This window comes from Lolium perenne, chromosome 2 (assembly GCF_019359855.2).
Source record: "Lolium perenne isolate Kyuss_39 chromosome 2, Kyuss_2.0, whole genome shotgun sequence".
NCBI classification, from domain to species: Eukaryota; Viridiplantae; Streptophyta; class Magnoliopsida; order Poales; family Poaceae; genus Lolium; species Lolium perenne.
The window spans coordinates 151,883,834-151,907,024 of NC_067245.2; the positions used below are offsets into that span (position 1 = coordinate 151,883,834).

The 23,191-nt window shown below is 44.5% G+C and overlaps 4 long non-coding RNA genes across 4 annotated transcripts; all 4 read right to left on the reverse strand.

Moving 5' to 3' along the window:
- Nucleotides 1-6,944: 6,944 nt before the first annotated feature.
- LOC127321916 (uncharacterized) lies at nucleotides 6,945-8,367 on the reverse strand. The gene is made up of 5 exons (XR_007864408.2): nucleotides 8,271-8,367; nucleotides 7,933-8,142; nucleotides 7,756-7,831; nucleotides 7,392-7,554; nucleotides 6,945-7,244 (listed from the first exon to the last, which is right to left on the reverse strand). It is a non-coding gene; the product is annotated as an uncharacterized lncRNA (long non-coding RNA).
- A 526-nt stretch (nucleotides 8,368-8,893) lies between these two features.
- On the reverse strand, nucleotides 8,894-10,308 carry LOC139835219 (uncharacterized). The gene is made up of 5 exons (XR_011750985.1): nucleotides 10,278-10,308; nucleotides 10,093-10,179; nucleotides 9,939-9,988; nucleotides 9,535-9,639; nucleotides 8,894-9,169 (listed from the first exon to the last, which is right to left on the reverse strand). It is a non-coding gene; the product is annotated as an uncharacterized lncRNA (long non-coding RNA).
- An 18-nt stretch (nucleotides 10,309-10,326) lies between these two features.
- On the reverse strand, nucleotides 10,327-11,129 carry LOC139835220 (uncharacterized). Its single transcript, XR_011750986.1, has 4 exons — nucleotides 10,993-11,129; nucleotides 10,780-10,878; nucleotides 10,527-10,671; nucleotides 10,327-10,398 (listed from the first exon to the last, which is right to left on the reverse strand). It is a non-coding gene; the product is annotated as an uncharacterized lncRNA (long non-coding RNA).
- A 2,046-nt stretch (nucleotides 11,130-13,175) lies between these two features.
- On the reverse strand, nucleotides 13,176-14,381 carry LOC139836078 (uncharacterized). Its single transcript, XR_011752016.1, has 3 exons — nucleotides 13,906-14,381; nucleotides 13,507-13,838; nucleotides 13,176-13,419 (listed from the first exon to the last, which is right to left on the reverse strand). It is a non-coding gene; the product is annotated as an uncharacterized lncRNA (long non-coding RNA).
- Between the last annotated feature and the right edge of the window lie 8,810 nt (nucleotides 14,382-23,191).

Consider the following 23,191-nt stretch of genomic DNA (forward strand, 5'->3'; position numbering starts at 1 on the left):
TCTTAGCATTGCATTAGGTGCATCGGTTGTGCTCTCTCCGGGTTTTCGATCTCGTAGGGTGTGTGTGTTCTTCCTTAGTGGATCTTGGTGATAGGGTTCCTTTAGTGGAGCATTGGAAGAGTTCCTCTTGTGGGGCATTGGAAGGGTTCCTTGGTGGGGCATTGGAAGGGTTCCTTCGTGGGGCATTGGACGGGTTCCTTGGTGGCGCATTGGTAGCGTTCCTTTGGTGGAGCATTGGAAGGGTTCCTTTTGTGGAGCATTGGAAGACTTCCTATTGTGGGACATTGGAGATGTGCAGCTATGGAAGCTAGCTTGGTGATGTACTAGCTCCATAGGGTGTTGGGAGCATCCTTGTGTGTGGAGCTCGCCCCAACCTTGTGAAGGAATCATCGCCTCAACCGGTGCCTTAGTGGAAGAGGGAGAGAACCTCTGTGGAGCTCTCTCGAGGAAGAAGGTGAGGCCTTCCTTCGTGGTGTGGCCGTCTAGTCTCTTGTGTGAGACTAGCACCTCCTCAACGCAGACGTACTTCCTATTGTGGAAGGAACTGCGGTAAACAAACCTCGCCTCGCCTCCGCGTCCTCCGGTTATCTCGCACCTTACTCTTACTATCTTGTTGATTCCTTTACTTGTTGCACTTGTCCTAGTATCATTGTAGGAACATCATCTTTGCTAAAGCTATCACATTTACCTTCCGTTGCGCTAAAATTGGAAAAGGCTAAAACTTGCCACACCACCTATTCACCCCCCCCCCCCCTCTAGGCGACGTCCTAGAACATTCAATTGGTATCAGAGCTAGGGCTCTCTTATCTTGTTGGGCTTCACCGCATAGAGAGTATGACGTCAGCTAGAGGATTAGTGCACATTTCCTCCTTTACATTTGATGGCACTAATTATGATGCTTGGAAATTCTACATGCTTGATTATTTTAGGGACATGCACCCACATGTGGAGCGAATTCTTGATATGGGTTTTTCTCCTCCTAAGGATCCACAAAATCCAACTTTTGAGGAGAAGAAAAACTCTTATCTAGATGCTCAAGCTACTAAAGTCCTTTGCCGTGTTGTGAGTCATGTAGTGATTTCATCCATTGCGCCTTTCCGGAGTGCTCATGAGATTTGGACAAAGCTTCGAGATACATATGGTGGATCCAAGACCATTGAGGATGATCACGCTCCTTCCACTTCACCAACGTGTGGTAAGACACAAGGTAACGGTATGGTGAGTGGTGATGAACATTGCATTGTTGATGGTGAGCGCTCTCTTGATGATTCTTCATCTCTATCCCATTGCAATGTCTCATCTTTGGTCTTTAACACTTGTAGCACTATAAATGATTTACATGCTAGTGTTGATAGTCCTTGCATATCTTCATCCCATGATGATATGCTTCTCTTGTCTTGTTGCCATAATGACGATACTTTGCTTTCCTCTAGTATTTGTGTGACTAACAATGTAGAGGAAACCAAAGATACTATGGGCCAAGACAAGATCTTGGATGGAGCTTCAAGTAGTTCATCTTCTTCATCGTCGCACGGTTCCTACATTTGTCTTATGGCTAAGGCTTCTAAGGTATCTCCTCCCTTCGAACCCTATCTATCTAGTGATGATGAGGATTATGATATGGAAGGACTTAATGTTGCTTCCTTAAACAAGTGGGGAGAGTCGGTTTATCATGCTCTTCCTAAGAAGAAATTTGTTCGCTCTAACTTCATGAAAATCTTCGATTTTGCCATTAAGAGCACAAAACTTATTTAGAAAAAGGAAGAGTATGAGCGCGAGGATGCAATTGAGATTGCAACTCTTAAAGAAGCTCTTAAAGAACAACAAACCACCAATGAAACTCTTGAAGAGAACTTTGCTCTAAAGATACTTAGGGTAAAGGAATCTCGTGATAGAGCTTTAGAGGTGGCACATGATTTTCAAATTAAAAATGATGAGCTAGTAATTGCTCATGGTAAACTCCTTGAGGATTTTGAGCTTCTCAAAAATGGTTCTAGGACCATGGAGAGTGAGCTCATCAAACTCACCGAGTCACTTGAGCAATTTAAGGCTCTCAACCAAATAGATAATGCTATAATTGAAGGAGAATGCTTTTGCTACTAACTCTACCTCTTGTGAAGCTTCCATCTTGAAGGAGAATGTTGAGCTAAGGGCTCAACTTGCTTCGCTAACAAGCAATTATGAGAAATTGGAAGAAAACTATGGAAAGCTTTCTAGCTCCCATGATGATCTTCTAGTCTCTCATAATTTGCTAAAGTTAGCCCATGAGGCTATCATGTCAAAGGTAAAATCTTGTGAGCCTCATGTGAGTACTAGCACTACCTCTCAAAATGCTATTTTGCCATGTGCTAGTGCTTTTAGTTCATCCACTCATGCTATTGACTTATCTTGTGGTGAACTACCTTCTATGCCTTGTTCTACAACTAGATGACCCGTTGCGCTATCGCGCAAATGGCGGAATGCAGGCAAAAATTAAATTATAAGTTTTAGCTTATATTTTAGTATTAATAATTAGCTTAAAATTTGACTGATTAGTATAACTGTAGACACACCATTCTATCAAGATGTTGCAATAAGATATGACAATTTTAGCGCAAAGGCAAAAGCGAAACAGTAGCTCATATATTTTTCAATGAAAAACCCAAAACCATAGTGCTAAAGTTGACCAGTTATTTTCAAATCAAGCCAGGAACTTATAGGATGGCAATTCAAGGCAGGAACTTATAGGATAGAAATTCTGCCACTAATACAATTACAGGAACTAATACAAACAGGACGCACGGGTCGTCCTCCTCCAAGGGCGACTCGGGCGAACCCTAGCTGCCGCCGCCGTCTTCCCCTCCCCCTCCCTTCCCCTCCTCGTCGTCCCCGGAGGCTGCCGCCGGCGAAGCCTGGCGCGGCCGGTGATGGGGGCGGCGGGATCCTCGCGTGGTCCCCTGGTGCGGTGGTAGGAGGCACGCCTCCGCGCCGGGGGGATGGTCCCGGTTTTGGTTGATCGCGGCGCGGGCGGTGTTGGGGGCGGCGGCGCGGCCCTGGCCATGGCGGCACGGCCCTGTCCATGGCGGTGCAGCTCTCGTCGCCGTTCCTCGCCGTGGCCTCATCGGGAGGGTGGTGTTGGGGGCGGCGGCGCGGCCCCGGACCCTGGCGCGGTCCTCTCCTCCTTCCTCGCCTTGGCATGGCCGGGCGGGTGGGGATGGGGGTGGATCGCGTGCTGCTCCTCCTCCAGAGCTGGGATCACGGCACCAAGGGCGGCGGCCCTGGATGGCGATGGTGGTGACGGCGCCGACCTGGTGGCAGGTGGCGGGCGTCAGGTGCCGCTGACCGTGGCACCACGGTGGTGGTCTTCTCTCTCGCCGGAGGAGATCGGCTAGTTGTGTGGCTAGGCGTGGCGGATCTTGCGATCCGTCGCCTAGCTCCTGAGGGCGAGGCGCAGGTGCCGGTGAAAGCCGGCCCGGACTTCGGTCATGGCGGATGATGGCGGCGCCTTTCGTCGTTACCTTGTTGAAGGCATTGTCTCTACAGTCTGCGTTTCTTCACCTGGGCTGCTCCAGGGGAAACCCTAGACCCGGGTCTCCCGGATCGGACGATAGCGGCGCACAACGCCGTTTCTCCCTGTTGGGGGGTATCGTTTTCGGAGCAGACAACGGATGGTGGTGGTGCTGAGGTGGAGCGGTGTGCTTTTGCTGTGTCGGCGTCGTCGAGTCGCCGCGGCATGGTGCAGTGGTGTCTCGGGACGGATGCAGTGTGATGGACATGCGCAGGATGGTGGAGTCGTTTGGCGTCGTGACGGCATCGATGGCAGGCCTGGCATTGTCAATGTGATGATCTCTCTTGAAGATGGAGTCGAGGAAGACGGCGGTAGCAACTTCTATGGCGTGTGCGTTGGCGTATGCTGAGAGTCTGCTTGACTGGATGTGCTTCTCATCTGCTATTGGGCGGCCTGGGAAGGCATTTGGTTTTTGGATGATATGAGTTGGTGAATTGTCACCCCCTTCATCCCTCTGTAGGTTTAGCGAGGTGGCTTTGAGTTTGATCTTTTGTATTGCTCTTGTAAGGTGTTGTGAATAATCTAATAAAAAAAGCCGTGTGCATCCTTTGGATGCAGAAGCTGGAGCGATATTTCCCCCATTTCGAAAAAAAATAAATGACCTGTTGTGCCCCGGCGCAAAGGCAGTACAGGAAATTAATCAAGCCATAAGTTTTACACTAATTGGTTGCCCCATGTTCATAAGTCAATAATCAGTTAGTTTGGCACTTAAATGAGATGATGTTTAGATTCACTACACATGACAGTGCACACACAAAAACACATAAGCCCAAAGACCTAAATACCAAAGTCTGATTAGGCATGGGAAAACATACCAAATTCACAAAGATTGCCACAAAATAAAGTATTCTAAATTCTCATTACTTCATTTGTTTCCATCCAAACTCAGCAAAGTTTGTCCAGATTATTTTGCAGCGTTGCAGAGAATGGTGTCGTTTCAGGAACCATAGCAGATGCTTGTTGCATCTTAAAACAAAGATGAACTACTAAGTCTTCTCGTATTGGTTGCTTGCTGCTTGAGCTCGCTAAACCTTATGGATGATCATTTGTAAACTGGAAAAAACAACAAAACAAGATAAGACTTTCTGATGCTCGGAGGAAACAATAATATAAGTGCATAATAGAAATACTCAATATATCATAACCATATAAGTATATTTTCAAAGAATCATGCACTAAGAGGTTCATCTCTATGTGCACTGTATCCGAAGAACAAATATATACCGGAACAAGCATTACACACCAGCATATGCGTGCACAATTCAATGGTCAATGAGAATAAGTCATAAAGTAATACAAGACAATCTTCTTCCTTCATGCACTGGTGCATGCATATGAATCGCTCCAATAATTAAGGATTTTATAACATAACTGAAGGGTCTCGCTGTTACATAAGAACCACAGTTCAGCGAGCTCCATGGACACAATTAAAGAGGTTGGAGAAAACGAAATACATTTGAAGGATAAAAGTTTGAAAGCAAAATCTATAACCTGGAATGGAGACATTGCACATTACCAAACATGTTCTAAATATATCTTGGGCATCTACTTTATGCCTAACTAACATAGAGAGCACTTTACATGGCAGGAAAATGAAAACGTTGGAAAAAAGATTGGTACAACTATCAAAAGGGTCAAATAAAAAAAATTGCACGAGGACAGGGCCTAGAAGGCCCCAGATATCCATTCAATCCACACGTGGCCGGTAGAAATTGCAAAGAGGACCCTTTACATCTCTCACCCTGAGAAACCTAGAATTTGAAGAAAGGACCTCTAGATTAACAAAAAACATCTTGGGACAAAAAATAGAAAAGCAATCGGGTCCCTGGGCACCGCCTCCACCATTCGCTGGCGTCCTCAAGCATCGCCGCCGAGGATCCAGAGCAGTATGCTCGACAGCTCCATTCCTGACGAAGAGTCGAAGCCGTCGGTCACCTTCAGTTCACCGGGGACACACCACTTGATGAAGGGGAGGCGCCAAGCTCCAGCAGCAGACTCGAAGAAGGCCTCCGCCGTGGAGGTTGTAGTTTCGCCGCCCTGCCGGCAGAAAATCGCAGAAGCCCAGATGGCTCTTTCGTGTTTGAGCTCGAAGAAGTAGCACCACTCAGGCAACAGCCTGCTCCAGATGGTATTGTGGCATCAAAGAACAAACAGTTTTATGTTAGATTTTCAGCAAGTGACGGGAACAGATGAGCTTCTTCTCGCTCGGAAGTGTTGGGTCTTAGGAGCGGAGACAACCCACCAATTCTTCCTGGAATGGCGAGTTACACCTGCCAGTACATCTGCAGAAGGCAAACAAATGAGAAGAAACAAAGAAGCAGGCAATCAAAACCTAGAAATAAAGTACATGACAGTGAACAAATTTGTAGAGCTGCTCCGCAATGATATTTGAAAAAACATGCCCTTCTTACCTTGTATACATTGGAAAAAGGCACAAAAGCAATAGGAAAGGGATCTTCTATGTTCATGCTAAAAGGAAATGAATACATATAGCTATTTGGCAACCAACAGAAACTAAAAAAGCTGATGTTATTTCTATTTTGCAGAACTATTTTGACGGATGCATAACACGCAGGTGTGCACTAATTTTTGAAATAACCATTCCCCTAAATTTGAAATAGCCGTTGTTGTTCGATCCAGTAGCTGTAACTGATGAAAAATGCAACGAACAGATCCGACAATCTCTTATATAACTCATCAAAACAGGCGACTATATCCCAAATAAATAGAAAAGATTTCTAAAAACTTAGGGTAAGTTAACAACAGTGTTAAGTAGTAAATAGATCAAGGCTGGCACGTGAATATATGTTACTTGCAAGGAAAAGGAACACACTGTAATAATCAGCTATGCCCCATATGAGTGATCAGCTATGCTTTTCTTTTCTCGGGGAACAAAAGGCCACACAATAAATAATGATGGAGCTTTCTATTCAGCCTCCTTTGACTAAATAAAGAGAGAAGATTTTGACTACTCAATGGAAATCAAATAGTTTTGAAGAATAATTACCTGCAACCCTCACCGCCTGCCAGGCTGCTGCACAGCAGCGGTCTCACCTCGCCCCGCTTCAATTGCGCTAGCGCCAGTCTCTTACCTACCCCAAAAAATTACACTACAGTTTAAATGTAAGTAATCGAAAAGAACATAAACAGTCTAGTAAAATCTGGATTATGATCTCACGACAAACACAAATAAATGAGCACGATATAGAAGCTAATAATACCATATGTAAATATTCATTTTTGCACCATGATCATCTTTGATAAGAAGCACATATCAAGTAGTATTTTTTCCCCAGTAAAGATGCATCGGGTTCATCACTAAGAAGCACATAACAAACACACATATGTACATAATTTAGGTTTCCGAATTAATGGAAACCTGAGGACACTAAAATTAAATTGCAGTACAACAGATGCAGAAATATCAAATCAAAGTTTAGGGAGGATGATTACAAGAGACTGGCCATACAATTCACGCTCCTTTCCAACCTCCCCAGCTATTGCAGCAATAAGTGACCCGAAAAACTGATGATGAAATGACCTGTATATACCTCTAAGAATGCGGAATAAAAAGTAGAGCATATGACAATACCAAGGAGAGAGGGAAAACAAATGTGAGTAGGATAAGTATACCTGCGCCACGGTCATAACCGTCACTGAGGCAGCCTGATCAAACATGTGATGGACATGTTGTATGCTGCAAACCCACAATACAAAATGTCATAACTCCAGAAAATAAATCCTCCACAAGACCATAATTAACCAAAAGCATTCACAAATGGCCTGATATTCTATCAAATTAATCAAATATAACCAAGAAGGGTTCACGAGTGGAGAGGCATACACACACAATTGTCGACAGTCGCAACCACCGGCACCTGTGCGGAGAAGCATCACTGCGGCAACCAGTACAATGACTGTGATGCTGAAATCTGGTGTACTGACCCTATCTCCTGCAGCTACAATCCTCACAGAAGACCTGCCTCCGCTAGAACAAACGGGACAACCTGAAAGGCAAATATAGGGAGATGAACATGATGGACACAATCCCAACAGAAGAAATGTTGCGTTTGCCCCGGTTGCAGTATTTCGGCATTAATACAAAAAAAGTGAGAAGAGATTGTAATTAAGCACACGGAAATAGCGACCCAATAATTATTCTAGCACATTAAGAACAACACAGATATCCACATCAAAGACACATTTACCTCAAGTCATGTAGATGGGCAGCAGCACGTGGATACACAAATCTCATCCAAAAAGGGCATGCAATACTCCAGTGCCCTACAGGAAAATAGAGTGTAAACAACAGACGATATACGACTTCGTATACAAGGCGCTCACCCGAAGGAAAAAAAGAAGCCGCACCAGCACAAGGTGCTCACCGGAAGGAAAAAAGAAGCCGCACCGGCACTCGCCGAGGCGACGCTTGCCAAGCCACAACCAACAAGTTGCACCTGTTGGTGCCTCGACAGACACCATCCTTCACCACCCGAGGCCGCTGCTGTACCCCGCTACCGCCGCCATCACTCGCCTTGATAAATAGTACCAGCAAGCAATCTTACAGTGGTGCATTCATTAAGTTATATGACAATCTGCGTGGACAACTGAAGCAAGTGAGTTGCTAAGAATGTATGATTACGCAGCATCTATTTTGTCTGTTAGAACATGTAGCTCATATGAGGGGGTGGATCAGGAGATGTGACAGGGGACCAAAACTCACATAGCTTGGTGATGCCACCAGAGACCGTGGAGATGGAGAAGCAGGAGCTGTCCAGAGACGAGCACCCTTCCACCAGCTCCTTGCAGAGATCTCTGGAGAAAGAATCCACCGTGTTAGAAAACAAAATGTTAAACGGCAAAATTTATCAGGCCAGGCTTTTCACCAAACACTACCATCTCATAAGAGCACGAAGCAGGCGCACCTGGACAGACCACGGCTGGCGATTACTCGAAGACCACAAACGCATTTGACCAACACACGCAAATCGAAATAGGGAGAGGGGTTAGGAGCTCCGGCCATAGGTGTGGTATAGAAGAGGCGGCAGCACCGGTTGATCTCCTCCCGCGACCGCTGCTGTGGGTGGGGGTGGGGGGTAAATGGTCATGACGAGATTGGAAAAGAAGAAAGACACCTGCTGGGTAGAGGAGGTGCTCACCTGATTTGACACACTCTGAGCGCCATGGGGCGATGAGCAAGGGTGCAGTCAAGGGCTGCGTGAGGCCAAGCAAAGAGCACCCGCACGGGGTCAACCATGCTGCAATTCCACGGTCAACGAGGACAACACAGCAGCCGCCGTTACGCTCGACGAGTAGGCGTGGTCGAGCGCAAGTTGCCGTGCCGCCATACGACCACGCGGAAGGAGGCACCGACGAGCTGTCGCTGGAAAAAGGGGAGTGGCGGCGCGGAGGAACCCACCACCGCGTCCTTACCCGCATCACTACTCCCGCGCCTCCCATCCAGAGCCGGGGCGACAGTCACCTCCACGCTGCGCCCCAGCCTCTTCTCCTCCTAGCCGGCGCAGCTCTGCCTTCGTCCTCCTCACGCATTTACCTAATGTTGCCACACTTGCATCTATAATGGATGCGTCATGCGAGTATGCGACGGACAAGAGGGCAGTCCTGCAAGCAGAAGAAGACCCTCATCTACTTGCAACAATAAGCAACTCATATGCATGTTGTATTAATAATTTGGCTCAGTCGCCTCATTGAACAGAAAATACACAATCATTGTAAATTATTTCTCATTGCAATACCTTTCAGCTAACTGAAGCCTGAAATTGTACCCCAAAAAACAGACAAATAATAGCTATACCTATTTTCCATTGGACAAAGAACTTCTCTCCACATTATTCTTTTAGCACATAAAATCTTTTACTAAAGCAGAGAGGAAAATCAACTATTAGGAATTATTAGGTACATGCTACTCGAGAAGTAATAAGGATACCATGTTTCATAAAACAGATGCATGGCTCGCTGGACCATACCTTGATCTGGAACGCTGAATTCAGAGCTAGAGAAATGGAAAATGAGTTCTGCTCTTCCCAAAATGCTCCATTGCGCGGTTCTAACTTGGATTGCAGCGCAAAGGTCTTCAACAAAATCATATCAATCAGGTCAGAAGAACAATATACAGCTACAGGACAGAACTAAATTCAAAGCTTATTATGTAATCCTTGCTATAGACAAAATTAATTTTCAACAGTAGTCACATCACATCATGATTGACTGGAACTAATATTTTCTAATAATTAAATAACGTGGCCTATAAAGATCAATCCTCCCCCAGCCTCCTTGGAATTTCATCAAACACTGTAGGCATAGAGAAACCAAATTTCCACAAACAAAAACGAGAAGCTCTAGGAGCATGGCACTGGAAGGAGGTGTGCACCTGCTTGAGCGGCATGAACTTCATAATCCCGTGGTTGAGCTTCTTTCCTGCTGCATAGCACAAACAAAAGATTAAATCTTAAACAATAGAGAGAACGGGAAGAACAACAAAATCTAAACCAAATGAAACAAGAACAGATGGTCCACAAACTCACGTCCATCACCATCGGCTGCCTAAAATCAGTTCCTGGTTCCCCCGAGGTTGTGATTTGAGCAGACGAAGCATTGCAGTCTTCATTGACCTTAAAAAGAAAAACCACATGGTATTATCAATTTGGCTCGGTCACTTCATTGGCCTGGAAAAACAAAATTTCTCATTGAATTATCTTTTTGAGCTAACCGAAGCCTGAAATGGTACTGACAACACAAGCAAAAAGTAGCTATACCTATTTTTCCCATCAGGCATATTACTTCTCTACATATTATTCTTTAGCATATCAAATTGTTTACTGAAATAGCGGCTGCAAATAGGGAAAAACAATGATTAAGAGCTTTTAGCTTAAAAACATATATAAAATGGCCGGAAACTGCAGAATCAAAATCAATATTTATGCATGACTTTCAGACAAGAGAAAAATAGTATACCCACCAAGAAAACATGCCCCTTGACAGAGAAAGAATCGGGTTTAACCTTAGTATCTTGGATGGACGCTCTTATTCATTGACGTACAACAAGTATCTTGCTGGCTTGAAGGGGCAATGGCCTACTACCAGCATGATCAAACGATCAAAACCTGTACTAAGAGGAAAATTTCATAGAGAAAATCATAAGAATAAAACAATCTAAATTGAAGCATAGCTATCTAGATACTTTATGCAATGCTTTTATATTCATTTGGTACCTCATTTGTCATTCATCACAAAAGCTCCAGCACCAAGGTGTCTAGATTAATGAATTTCAGAAGTCAGTGCGCATCTGCATAATGGTAACAAAATCCTACCTACATGAAAACAAAGTAAAGAAGTCTAGAGATCAGATGAAGCCTACCGGTGTAAATTAAGATTTAATATGAAACGGAAAACGATTAAAAGCAAGCACAAGTCTTTCTGACTACCTTCCTGTCCCTTGTCGCTCCGCCGCCGCACAAAACAGCGACCTGGACCAGATCAAGCAAGAATATATTTATCAACGCAGTCTTTGTAGTACCAAATAACTGCGCATCGCCAAACTGAGCATGTTCAAAATAGGGATTTGGATATGTAGAAGAAAAGAAAGATGCATGTTGGAATTTATATATCTTAATTTGATAGATGATCTTTTCATAACTCTATCTCCAAAGTTTTCATAAGGCAGAATCTCACAAAAATGACATTCTGGCTAGTCGCGCACTGTAACCAAGCATACATGTGCATCAATAGAAGAGTAAGGAACAAAAGATATTACTTTTAATAGAACTTGTAACGCCAACAAGAACCTATCTTTGAATTAAAACCACATTAAAAAATGAGGACAACATTAATGGTATGATTAAATAATAACCAATCAAGATAAGTGTGAGCATAGCTAGATAATTCATAAACTTGCATGTATAATTTAAGTTTAACCATAATTCTCCTCAACTGTTCCGTAATTAGAGCCGGAGGAAAATAACACATATGAAAAATATTTTAATAAATAAACAAATAACAAACCAGACGGGAATCTTTTCATAGGAACATAGGCTTTAAGATGTTTCAAACACTGATGGCTAGAGCACTCAAGGATGGAAGGGATAAGGACCATAAATTCAAACTATGCAGTAACCATGCTTTAATCTAGGAATCTGCAAACTATCTAATGCCTAGTACAGATTTGCAGCAGTTAGTACTCATTCACATATGGGAACACAAAATATTATCACCTTCAAAATTGTGTTGCCTTTGTCTTGACTCTTGAGTGTCAATAAATTTTCCTGTAAACAAAAAGTGAGTTGATAATCTCCTGCAATGGAACAAAGAGCTAAATAAATTAGCATCAAAGTAAACTGAGTTTGGTTTAGTATTCCATAAGAAAGTTGTTGAAAGATGGAGGGTCAAATAAAAGATATATAAATGAAAGACATAATATCAGATGAAGCTGACATGTGCATGGGTAGTCGTATTATTAGGCAATACCAGCAACGGCAAGTGCATCCATATTACCACCAAAAAATATCAACGGCGGAGGACTGGCGTCTGGAGCCAGCGAGGGTGGGAGCGAAGGTGCGGGGCGGCCGGTGCAGCTCCGGAACATTGTGTGATTCAGCCTTAGCCTATATAGTGATATGCCATCAAATAGAGGTAGAAGTAGATATCCAAGCCGAGCGATTCCAGATAAAGAACACAACCTATGCACTGCGGCCAAGGTTATAATTGGCACTAAAACAACCTATGCACAATGCTCTAGAAACAATACCTCACTAATGACACGTTTCCAGTTACATGAACACAAGAATCTCTAGCGTACAGGAAATCAAGATGTTAGTTACTATACCTAGCAGAACAAGAGAACCGAGAACGTGATGAATTTGGAAAGTGGTGCCGCAGTTTGGAAAACACTGTTTTACTACGCAAATACCTCCCTCTAGTTTGCTATGCTTTTATATCTTCATATTTTCTGCATATGCCTATTTAAATGAAGATTGAAAGTAGAGAGTAAATGAAAAGGAGAGGAAAACCATACACAGTTTGGCACTGTTTAATTTAAACTACATGCTATGTATATATGTAGCATACGGAGTCACCTTTAACCGTTAATCACTGACAAAGTGGTTTTTCAAAATAATTAGTTATGCCCATTTCCAAAGCTCTGAAGACATGTCTGGTGTGGTGTGATAAAGAAATATCCATAATTATGTACATGCAAATTTGATGTCTTTATGGAGTATGGAAACAAAAATCCATTTATATCTTTTCTTTTTCTAGATCAATCTCGTCAAGTAAAACAACATACAGCTGGGATATAGAATCAACCTTGCTCCTGAAATTAATTGACAGCAAAAAATTATCTGTGTGTTAAATTATTAAGCACATGTACATAGCTAGCTGGTCTGGAGGCAAGTGGCAAGCTGTAGCATTGAAACAATAATTTTGGCCAATCAGAACTTTGCACTCCAAACGGTTACAACCATCTAGTGAACTTGTTTACTCAAGAAGCAATAAAGAGACCATATTTTATGGTAAAAATATTAATGGGTTGTGCTAAAAGGAACAAATAAGTACCTTCGACAAGTAAAGCCATATTAGAGCAAGATAATTCAAACAACAATGAAAAAGAGAGATAGAAAAACATCAATTACCTCTACAAATATGGCTTTGAAAGGTAAGGAAATAATAATCAGCGCTGAACCAATAAAAGTATTGCACATGCTTTGCCTGGAATACCACTCAGTACATCCTCAATATCATATTCACGTCAGTATCATGAAGATGAGTTATACCATGGTAGACATTAGCACAATACACACCCAGGTGAGTGCTACATGGGCAATGTTCAACCAATGTCCAGAGAAATGAACACATGTCTGCAGAAAAAAAAGGCAGAGTTACCAAGGATGATGCCAACAAAATCAGCACATGCATACAGGTAAAATAGAGCAAAATATATATACCTGAGCAAGGAGGAAGCACAATCATCCCTTTAACCAACATCAACTCATCCTTTGATGTTGCATCTCTGTATGTTTAGAATGAACATGCACATTCCTTCTGCGCTGATAAACATTGAGCTATCTAGCTGCTTAACATGCAGCGAAGCGGTGTTGGTATCTAACCCAAAAGAAACAAGCTTTCAAGTATAGTAGCACCGCTGACCGCAACAGGTAAGCCGATTTCGTGTGAGCACCGTACAGGCAGTGTGTATACGATGCGCATCATGTCCTGATTATCCATTCCATGAGAACCTTCGATGCAGGATGTCAGTGGCGAAGACGGACAACCAACCCTAGATGCAAAATCCAAATTAAGTTAGAGAGGGGGAAATCTAGAGAGGGCACGCGCAGGAACTGTACCTGGCTGGCGTGGTTGTTGCCGGCATCGCTGGAGGTGTTGGCCGCCGGCGTTGCTGGGCGGCGGATGGAGCGCCCTCACCCCTTCTCGTCATCCTCCTCCCGCATCCTCTCCTCCCAACCAAGAAGAGCACGGCCCCCTTTCACACCCTCCTCCTTCTGCATCATCTCCCTATCTCCACCTCCGTCGGCCCTCTCAACCACCTTCGGCGCTTCGTTTTCCCCGGCCAACCTCGACGGTTGTCCCGTCCCGACCGAGTTTTGGAAGAAAAACGAACCTGGTCCACCGGGACTGGCTCCTGCAACACCTCCCCCGCGCGGTCGCGACTCCTCCAAGTCCAGTCCTCACCGCCGGCGCATTGCAGAGCGATGCCTCCACCTCAGGGCCCCATCGAGGATAACCGCTTGTGCACGAGGAGGAGATGCCCTCCATGACCGCCTCTCGCTGCTCATCCACCTCCGGCGCTCGGTAGGTCAAGGGAGAGAGGCGCAACGGCGGCTCGGGGTCTTGGAGGAGGGGCGAGGCACGACGGCGGCGGCTCGGGGAGGAGAGGAGGAGGGGCTAGAAGTGGAGGGGATTACGGGGCTCAGGAGTGGATTGGCTCGATCTAGGTTTTCACCGCGATGTGCTATCTGAGCGACCTGAAACGAGGAGTGTCGCTGACTCTGGTCGCTGGTCCCGCAGACTCTTGGTCCCAGCCATCAGCGACCTACCAAGAGAAGCAGCTAGTGAGAAAAAAGTTTCCACATCCGACGGTTGCAGGCAAAAGTGGACATCAGATTTTACTGTATGGTGGAAACGGACGCACCAGATGAATTTGCCCCCTTGAAGTGGCCTGGTTGAGCGGGTCTTCTTGGGACTTTTATAGGAGAAATTCTATGTGCTAGTGCTAGTAATTCACCCACCCATGCTATTGCTATATCTTGTGGTGAATTACATACCTTGCCTTGTTGCTCTAACAATAAAGCTTCCACTTCCTCTAGTACTTGTGTTGTTACTAACCATGCAAGGGAAATCGAAGAGCTCAAGGCCCAAGTCACTTCTTTAAAGAAGGACTTGGTAAAGGGTCATGAAGGGAAGCAATTCCCCAATGACAAGAGTGGACTTGGATTCAACTCCTACAACAAGAACAAGTCCACCTCGCACAAGCGGAAGAAGGGCCAAGGGCATGTGAAGGACACCGCCAAGATTGTGTGCTTCAAGTGCAAGATTGAAGGGCATCATGTTAGATTGTGCCCCTTGAAGAAGAAGCCACTTGGCGTGAAGAAACAAGGGAAGTGGCCTCAAGATGGAGCTCATGGTCTACCTCAAGGCCAAGCTCAAGGTCTACCTCAACTTGAAGAAGGGCCGCTACCCGAGAAGGATCAAGCCAAGGCTCCCGTTGCGGAGAAATCAAGTGAGAAGAAGGGGAGGAGAAGAAGATGCTACATATGCCATGAGAAGGGCCACATCTCCTCCTTTTGCACTAGTGGTAACTCATCCAACCCTATCTTGATCCATGGTGCTTACTCTCTACACAAGGATAAGGTTGGCGATGTGTTTGCCAAATATGTTGGCACTCAAAGTGGTTTCGCAAAAAGAACCATTTGGGTTGCCAAGCCTATTGTGACTAACTTCTTAGGACCCAACTTAGTTGGGGACCAACAAGCCAAAACTTGATCAATAGGTACAAGTGGAGGGCATGGAGGCTTGACTAGCTCATGAAGACTTAGGGGATCTTCATCATTTTCACTTCCTCAAGTCAAGTTGTATTCCTCTTATCCTTTACCCATGCACCTCCTTGCGGTAACAAGTCCTCAACTCCTTTACATTGAAAAGTTACTCGCTCCCCTTTTACATGTGTGGGTTTTGTACCTTGCATGTGATTGTGTATGTTGTGCTTCCTACTTGCTTATCTTGCTTCTTATATGTTGGGTGGCACATCATGTACAATTGTTCTTTGTTGAGCCTATTGCATCTTGTTCATATCTTAGTTGTGGGCTCATGTGAGAAATTAATGGACTATCCCATTTTGGGGGAGTGATATGCTTCGTGCATTTCACAATCCTAAAATGTGTGACGTGATGAATTAAAATTCTATAATGTCCATTAATTATCTCACTTGGTTCTTATTTGCCTCTTGCATGAAAAATGTCTTTATCACATTATGGGGGAGTATTGTGCCTCGTGCATTTTACAAACCTATAAAATGTGAATATTTGAGGTTGTGTCACATAGAGTTGATATTATAGATTATCTTGTTCCTATGTGACATGTGTGCTCAAACAAATCCCACTTTGCCATTTGCTTTCTTAGTTGTAGAGATGATCTTGGACATACTCACAAACTACCATATGGATATTTCCTATACACCTCTTGTCCTTTGACAATTGGTAATAAATTGTGTAGTATTGTTTCGGATCATCCACACACTTGGCTCTTGTGCTCAATGGCTTCATTTCTTGCCAAGAATTTGTCCTTGTGGGTTATACTCCCATTTGTCTTCCTCGCTTCTTTTGGATCTCCTTATTTCACTTGAACCTTGTTGGTGTTTTGACAAACATGATTGAGAAAATCCCACATTTGTGCATTTTGTATTCAAATGCAAAATTCTAAATGGTGCACTAATTTTGGGGGAGCTCTCCTATGTTTGCTAGAACACTCCCTTGTTTCAAGAATTTGACCTTGGAAGACAAACCTTTTCTTTTCGGTACATTTGTGCCGTCATGAAAAGTGTTGAGGGTTTGGTTTATTTAGAGCCTTGCTTTCTTTGGGAGTGGGTTATCTCATTTCTTATATTTGGTTTAGATTCTTAACATGAGATAAGTCCTTGAGCATGCTTGTTTTGGATATCTTGCTCTATCTCTCTTGTACATATCTTGTGTGTGCATGTTTCTTTGTGGACAAATATCTTTGTGATGTTATCCACTTAGAGAAACCTATATACATAAGAGATGGTGCATATCTTTTGATATCCCTCTTTGTTGGAGTCTATTCCTTCATTCTTATTTGACCTGTTGATGACTCCACAAAGATTGTGCTATGAGTGCTCGTTCCTTTACTATTTACATCTTCAAGCACTCATAGTTGATTTTGGCACATGCTTTGAGTGGTCTTGTGGGAGTAATGATGCCATGCTTGTGCACCTTATTCTTCAATGCAAATTGTTTATCTTGTGCACAAACTTTGGCGAGCTTCCACATATTACTTAGAGCATAGTGTTGGTTCATTGATTGCTTGCTTCATAGTGTCTCACCTTCATATCCTCTTGCAATCTTTGATCCTCAATATAGTTTGATTTCCTCCGAATATTCATCATTGAATATGTGCATTTGATTTCACTCACAATTATGAGAAATGCACAACTTATGGAGGAACGCTCACTATATTGGCCTTTCAAACCTTTCGTCCATTTTGGCCATCGATGCCAATGGGGGAGAAGTTTGGAGGGTTTAAGGGAATTGCTTTTCTTAAGCATTTGCCTTTCATGCCTTGCATTCGTTGCTTTGCATGGTTGAATATTTAGAGGATACTCCGCTAGGCCTTAATTGCCGGTATATGCAATGAAATTCAAGTTCATTCACACATGCATATATTATGGGGGAGTTTGTTCTAAATATTCAACTTGGGTTGTCCGCTATATTCCATATCTAAAGCCTCTCAAAGAGATTGTCATCAATTACCAAAATGGGGGAGATTGTAAGAACATGTCCTTTACCCCATGTGTGGTTTTGGTAATTGATGACAATCCCTATGGACTAACGGTTGCATTGAGAATCAATCTTAGGTCAAGTCCATAGTCATGTTGGACTCAAGGTTGTAAGATGGAGAAGACGGAGTACAATGATGAAGATGGTGTCGAAGAGAGACAAAGACGGTGTTGAAGATGAAGAGAGAAGACGGCGTAGAAGATGAAGAGAGAAGACGGCGTTGAAGATGGATGAAGATGGTGGTGTGCGTACAAGATGGAAGAAGACGGTGTCGTGTATGTTGAAGGAAGACGGTGGCATGTACAATCATGAAGAGTATGGAGGCGGAGCTTGTCGACTCGAGAAGAACGCGCAAGGACTAGGTTTGTGCTCGATAGGATAGTGGGTTGTATCATCGGAGAGAGCTCAAACCTTGCATGCATTGCATCGCGTTCTTGGTTCTTCTTGGTTCTTATGCATGAAACGGATTTCGGTTGCATCGCATGTTGCATATGCGAGAGTGATGATTTTCCCGATATACCATATTGAGAGGTTACACCTCTATGACCATGAGCAAATCATCACTCACTCATTTGCATGATTTCACCTTGCAAAGATGTAACTCTTGTCGCCCTCTTTCCAACAAAACTGGTTTCATGTCATTCGGAGTTGTCTAGCTCAAGTTATGGAATTTATAGTGCATCATATTTGGAAAAACAAAAGAAAAACGTTTTGGGCCAGCCCGGTACTACCGCTGGCGGTACCGGGCCCAGTACCGCATCAGCCTCCAAAGCTTACTGGACCAGCCCGGTATCAGAGCGGTACTGGGCCGGTAGTACCGTAACTGGGCCGGTACCAGACCGGTACCAGGCCCGGTACTACCGGCCGGCCCCCTTTTCCTTTTTCCCAGCCTTCTTCCAGCATCCTCCGCACCTAGCCTTCTCCGTCTCCCGCACTGGGCCACCGCCCCCACGTGGCCCATTTGCGCCTGGCAGGCTGCCGCCGCTGCCGCAGCATGCGCTGCTCCCGCGCTAGGCCGCCTGCACCCGCTCGCTTCCGCCTCGATCGGCGAGGCGTTGACCCGCGGGAGAGGCTCCGCTCGATCCCGCGCGCCCCCACGCCGAGCCACTCGCTGCGCCCCCACGCTGCCCGCATGCGCGCTGCTCTCCCTGGCCCCGCTTGCTGTCGCGCTGCCGCATACGATCATGCATGCATGCATGCTGCTGCTCGCTGCCTGCCACCCTGCACCGCACCTTTTCTATCTCTCAATTCTCGATGGTTTCAGTTTGCTCTGCATTTTGCACAAGCGGTAGTACCGCTCCACAAAGCTGTACTACCGGTTTGGCCCGATTCAGATCTGTTTTCTGCACAGTTCACGCGCAAGCGGTAGTACCGCTTCAACAAGTGGTAGTACCGCTTTGGGCGTGGATCTGACCGTTTTCTCAGCCCCAACAGCTATATTTTGCAGCCCCTATTTATACCTCTCTTCCACCTTCGACCAAACCAACCCTGCACCTCCACTCTCTCTCCTCCATTGTTAACCTTGGGTTCTTTCTTCCTCCTCTTGATCCCCCCACTATTTGTTGCATATTTTTGGGGGGAAAGGAGAGGGGAGATCTAGATCTAGAGCTTCACCAATTGAATCATTCTCTAAGTGAGAGGATCTTGCTAGATCTAGATCTTGGAGTTTCTTGGTGTTTCTCCTCACTTTGTTCTTCCTCCCTTATTCCCCCAATAGCTTCTTCTAGCTTTGTTGGAATTTGGGGGAGAAGAACTTGGGCATCCTAGTGGTGTTCTTAGCCATTGCATTAGGTGCATCGGTTGTGCTCTCTCCGGGGTTTCGATCTCGTAGGGTGTGTGTGTTCTTCCTTAGTGGATCTTGGTGATAGGGTTCCTTTAGTGGAGCATTGGAAGAGTTCCTCTTGTGGGGCATTGGAAGGGTTCCTTGGTGGGGCATTGGAAGGGTTCCTTCGTGGGGCATTGGACGGGTTCCTTGGTGGGGCATTGGTAGCATTCCTTTGGTGGAGCATTGGAAGGGTTCCTTTTGTGGAGCATTGGAAGAGTTCCTATTGTGGGACATTAGAGATGTGCAGCTATGGAAGCTAGCTTGGTGATATACTAGCTCCATAGGGTGTTGGGAGCATCCTTGTGTGTGGAGCTCGCCCCAACCTTGTGAAGGAATCACCGCCTCGACCGGTGCCTTAGTGGAAGAGGGAGAGCACCTCCGTGGAGCTCTCTCGAGGAAGAAGGTGAGGCCTTCCTTCGTGGTGTGGCCGTCTAGTCTCTTATGTGAGACTAGCACCTCCTCAACGCAGACGTACTTCCTGTTGTGGAAGGAACTGCGGTAAACAAACCTCGCCTCGCCTCCGCGTCCTCCGGTTATCTCACACCTTACTCTTACTATCTTGTTGATTCTTTTACTTGTTGCACTTGTCCTAGTATCATTGTAGGAACATCATCTTTGCTAAAGCTATCACATTTACCTTCCATTGCGCTAAAATTGGAAAAGGCTAAAACTTGCCACACCGCCTATTCACCCCCATCTAGGCGACGTCCTAGAACATTCAACCGTAGCCAAATTCAAAATCTCATCCCATCGGTAAAACTTCCTGCCAACAAAATACAAATATTTCACACGCTTCCAAATTCCCATTCTACCCTTGTGAAGATGAAAACAAACTTGTTTGGTGGGGTGCTTCCCGTCATTTTTTCATTCACCACATCCCTAGCCACGGAAACCCTCCGGAAAAAATTCATTTCCCTCAATCTCTTCTCTGAGACCACCCACCGGAACTTCCCAAGTCCTTCTCTCTCCCACCTCCGACCACCGCACCAGAACATCACCGCCGCACTTATCTAGCCTGCACGAGGCCGCGCGACACCGCATCCTCCTCATCTGGTTGTTTGTCGGAGCTACTTCATCGTCGCGGTCATCAACCGGACCGGACCATCCCCGCCGAACCTCGAAACCATATACTCATCCAGCAGTCTACCGCAATCAATTCAGCTACGGTATCGTCCACCCCACCTGACGAGGGTGCTCCCTGGCAATGCCCACCATGAGGGGCTTAGGGTTGACGAAATCCTGCAGACTGACATGAGACATAGGATACCAAACAGACAGGGAGAGATATTTACCCAGGTTTGGGGCCCTCGATGAGGTAAATCCCTTACTTCCTACTTGTCTGATCTTGATTATCGAATATATCGGGTTACAATTGGGTAGCCGAAGGCTATGGTTGTGATCTTGTCGAGAGGCTAAGGTTCTAAGGTCCTAGCTCTTGACTTGCGGCGAATCTATCTGTTGTAGTTCTGTCCTTCGACATACCCTCTCCTGGCCCTTATATTGCGGGCCAGGTCTCAAGAGTTCTGTCCAGATTCGACTAGGTTACAAAGAGATCTACTCTAATTTTTCCTTGTTTAACGTCTTCTTACCTTGTTCGTCAAGAACCCTTCTTTGTATGAACCTTCTTTACTGGAACCAACGTACGGGCCCACCTTGGTCGTTGGGAAGTCTTCATTGGTCCCTAGTTGGGTCGTAGAAGGTAGCCTAATGTTGGTTACCCGAAGGGTTATGCCCACATCACCACCGGATCCTCTTTGCCGGATCTGTCGTCCATCGCATTGGCTCTAGCTCACTGACTCCCTCCTCCACCACACCTGACCGGCTTCACCGACACCGATGTGCATGAAACGGATCTGCTTCATCGGCGCCGTGCATGATCCACACCTATCTAAACTCTTCTACCTTGGCTTTTCTATTGCTTCCTGCAAGTTCTTGTTTAATCTTGGGGGGAACCTGTTTGTGCTAACGACGCGCCGTTACACTTTTGCAGATGAGATGAGTAACCATGAAGTGTAATGGACGTCTCTCCAACCCCAAGTAGCAGATGTAGTGTACTTAATCACCAGATCTATCAAACCCAGGAAGATCTGCAGTGACTCCCGCAAAGTGCTTCTCCAAATGTAAGTCCCTTGTTTTAGATCCATGTTCTGGGTTCAGATGCTTGTTTGTCTGAAGCTCTTTAAGTTCATTCCTAGCTATGACAGTAAGACCCTCCTATTTTCTAGTTCATTGCTAACTTTAAGGGATTGAACATTTTGGTTTGCATTCCCTACTCTGTAGATGTAGCCATCATAAGTTATATCTTCCTCAGTCGTTATTACAAAAATTATAGGCTGCTACTATTTTACTCATGTCAATTTGTACTCCCTAAACATGTTGGTTTGCATTCCTTGTACTATAGGTGATGCCATTGTTATTTCTATCTATTTATTCGTAAGCTAACAAAGTAACTGACTACTATTAGTTCTTGCATGCTGTCCCTATGCAATCCTGTAGTACAAATTTATTTAAACTTGTCACACTAGCTACTTCGATAATAACTTTGTGTGCCATCGGGTGCTTCAAAAGTTCACAGGTGATCCCACTATATGTTGTATCTGGTTCATCCTTAGCTCCAACATTAACTATCCTCGTGCATGTTGCTCATTAAAAATTTATATCCCAAAACATATTGATTTGCATTCCCTTCACTACTAGTTTAGGAGTGATGCTGTTATAATTCCTACCTGGTTCATTCCTATCTATTACATTAACATCCTGCAATCATTTAGTTCATGGCCAATTTTAAGTAATTGCACATGTTGGTTCACATTCCCTGCTCTATAGCTTTTGCTATCTTAACTTCTATTTGGCTCATTGTTTGTTACAAAAGTAACAACCTCCTATTACGTAGTTCATGCCAAATTGAAGTCACTAAACATGTTACTAGCAATACAATGAAGGGATTCATACATCTTTTATCTTGTCTGTGCACCACCTATATCTGAAACAAAGACATTACAAGTAAAGACAACAACAATGGCAAGGCAAACACAAAAGATTGCCGAATTCCTTCATTGTATTGCTAGTGACATGTTCAGTGACTTAAATTTGGCATGGACTACATAATAGGAGGTTGTTACTTTTTTAACAAACAATGATCCAAATAGAAGTTAAGATGGAAAAAGCTATAGAGCAGGGAATGCGAACCAACATGTGCAATTACTTAAAATTTGTCATGAACTAAATAATTGCAGGATGTTACTGTAATAGATAGGAATGAATCATGTAGGAATTATAACAGCACCACTCCTGAACTTGTAGTGAAGGGAATGCAAATCAATATGTTTCGGGATATAAATTTGTAATGAGCAACACGTAGAGGATAGTTAATGTTGGAGCTAAGGATCTACCAGATACAGAATATAGTGGGATCACCTGTGAACTTGTAAAAGAGCTGAAGAGGGAATGCAAACCAATATGTTCAGCATTCCATATGTGAGTGTCTGATACGTCCAAAACGTATCTATAATTTTTGATTGTTTCATGTTAATATTATGCCTTTGGCACTTGTTTTTGTATTAAGTTTATGATTTATTTGGACTAACCTATTAATAGTTGCAAAAGTGCACAATGTTCTTGTTTTACACTTTGATGTGTAGGAATTATCAAGAATACAAGAGGAAACCTTGTTGGAGTCGAATTGGAACTTTGCTGAAATCTGTCCCAGAACTGTTTTCGGAGATTGTATGTTTGACCTCTAAAACGACCTCCAACGGAGTTGGGCATGAAGAG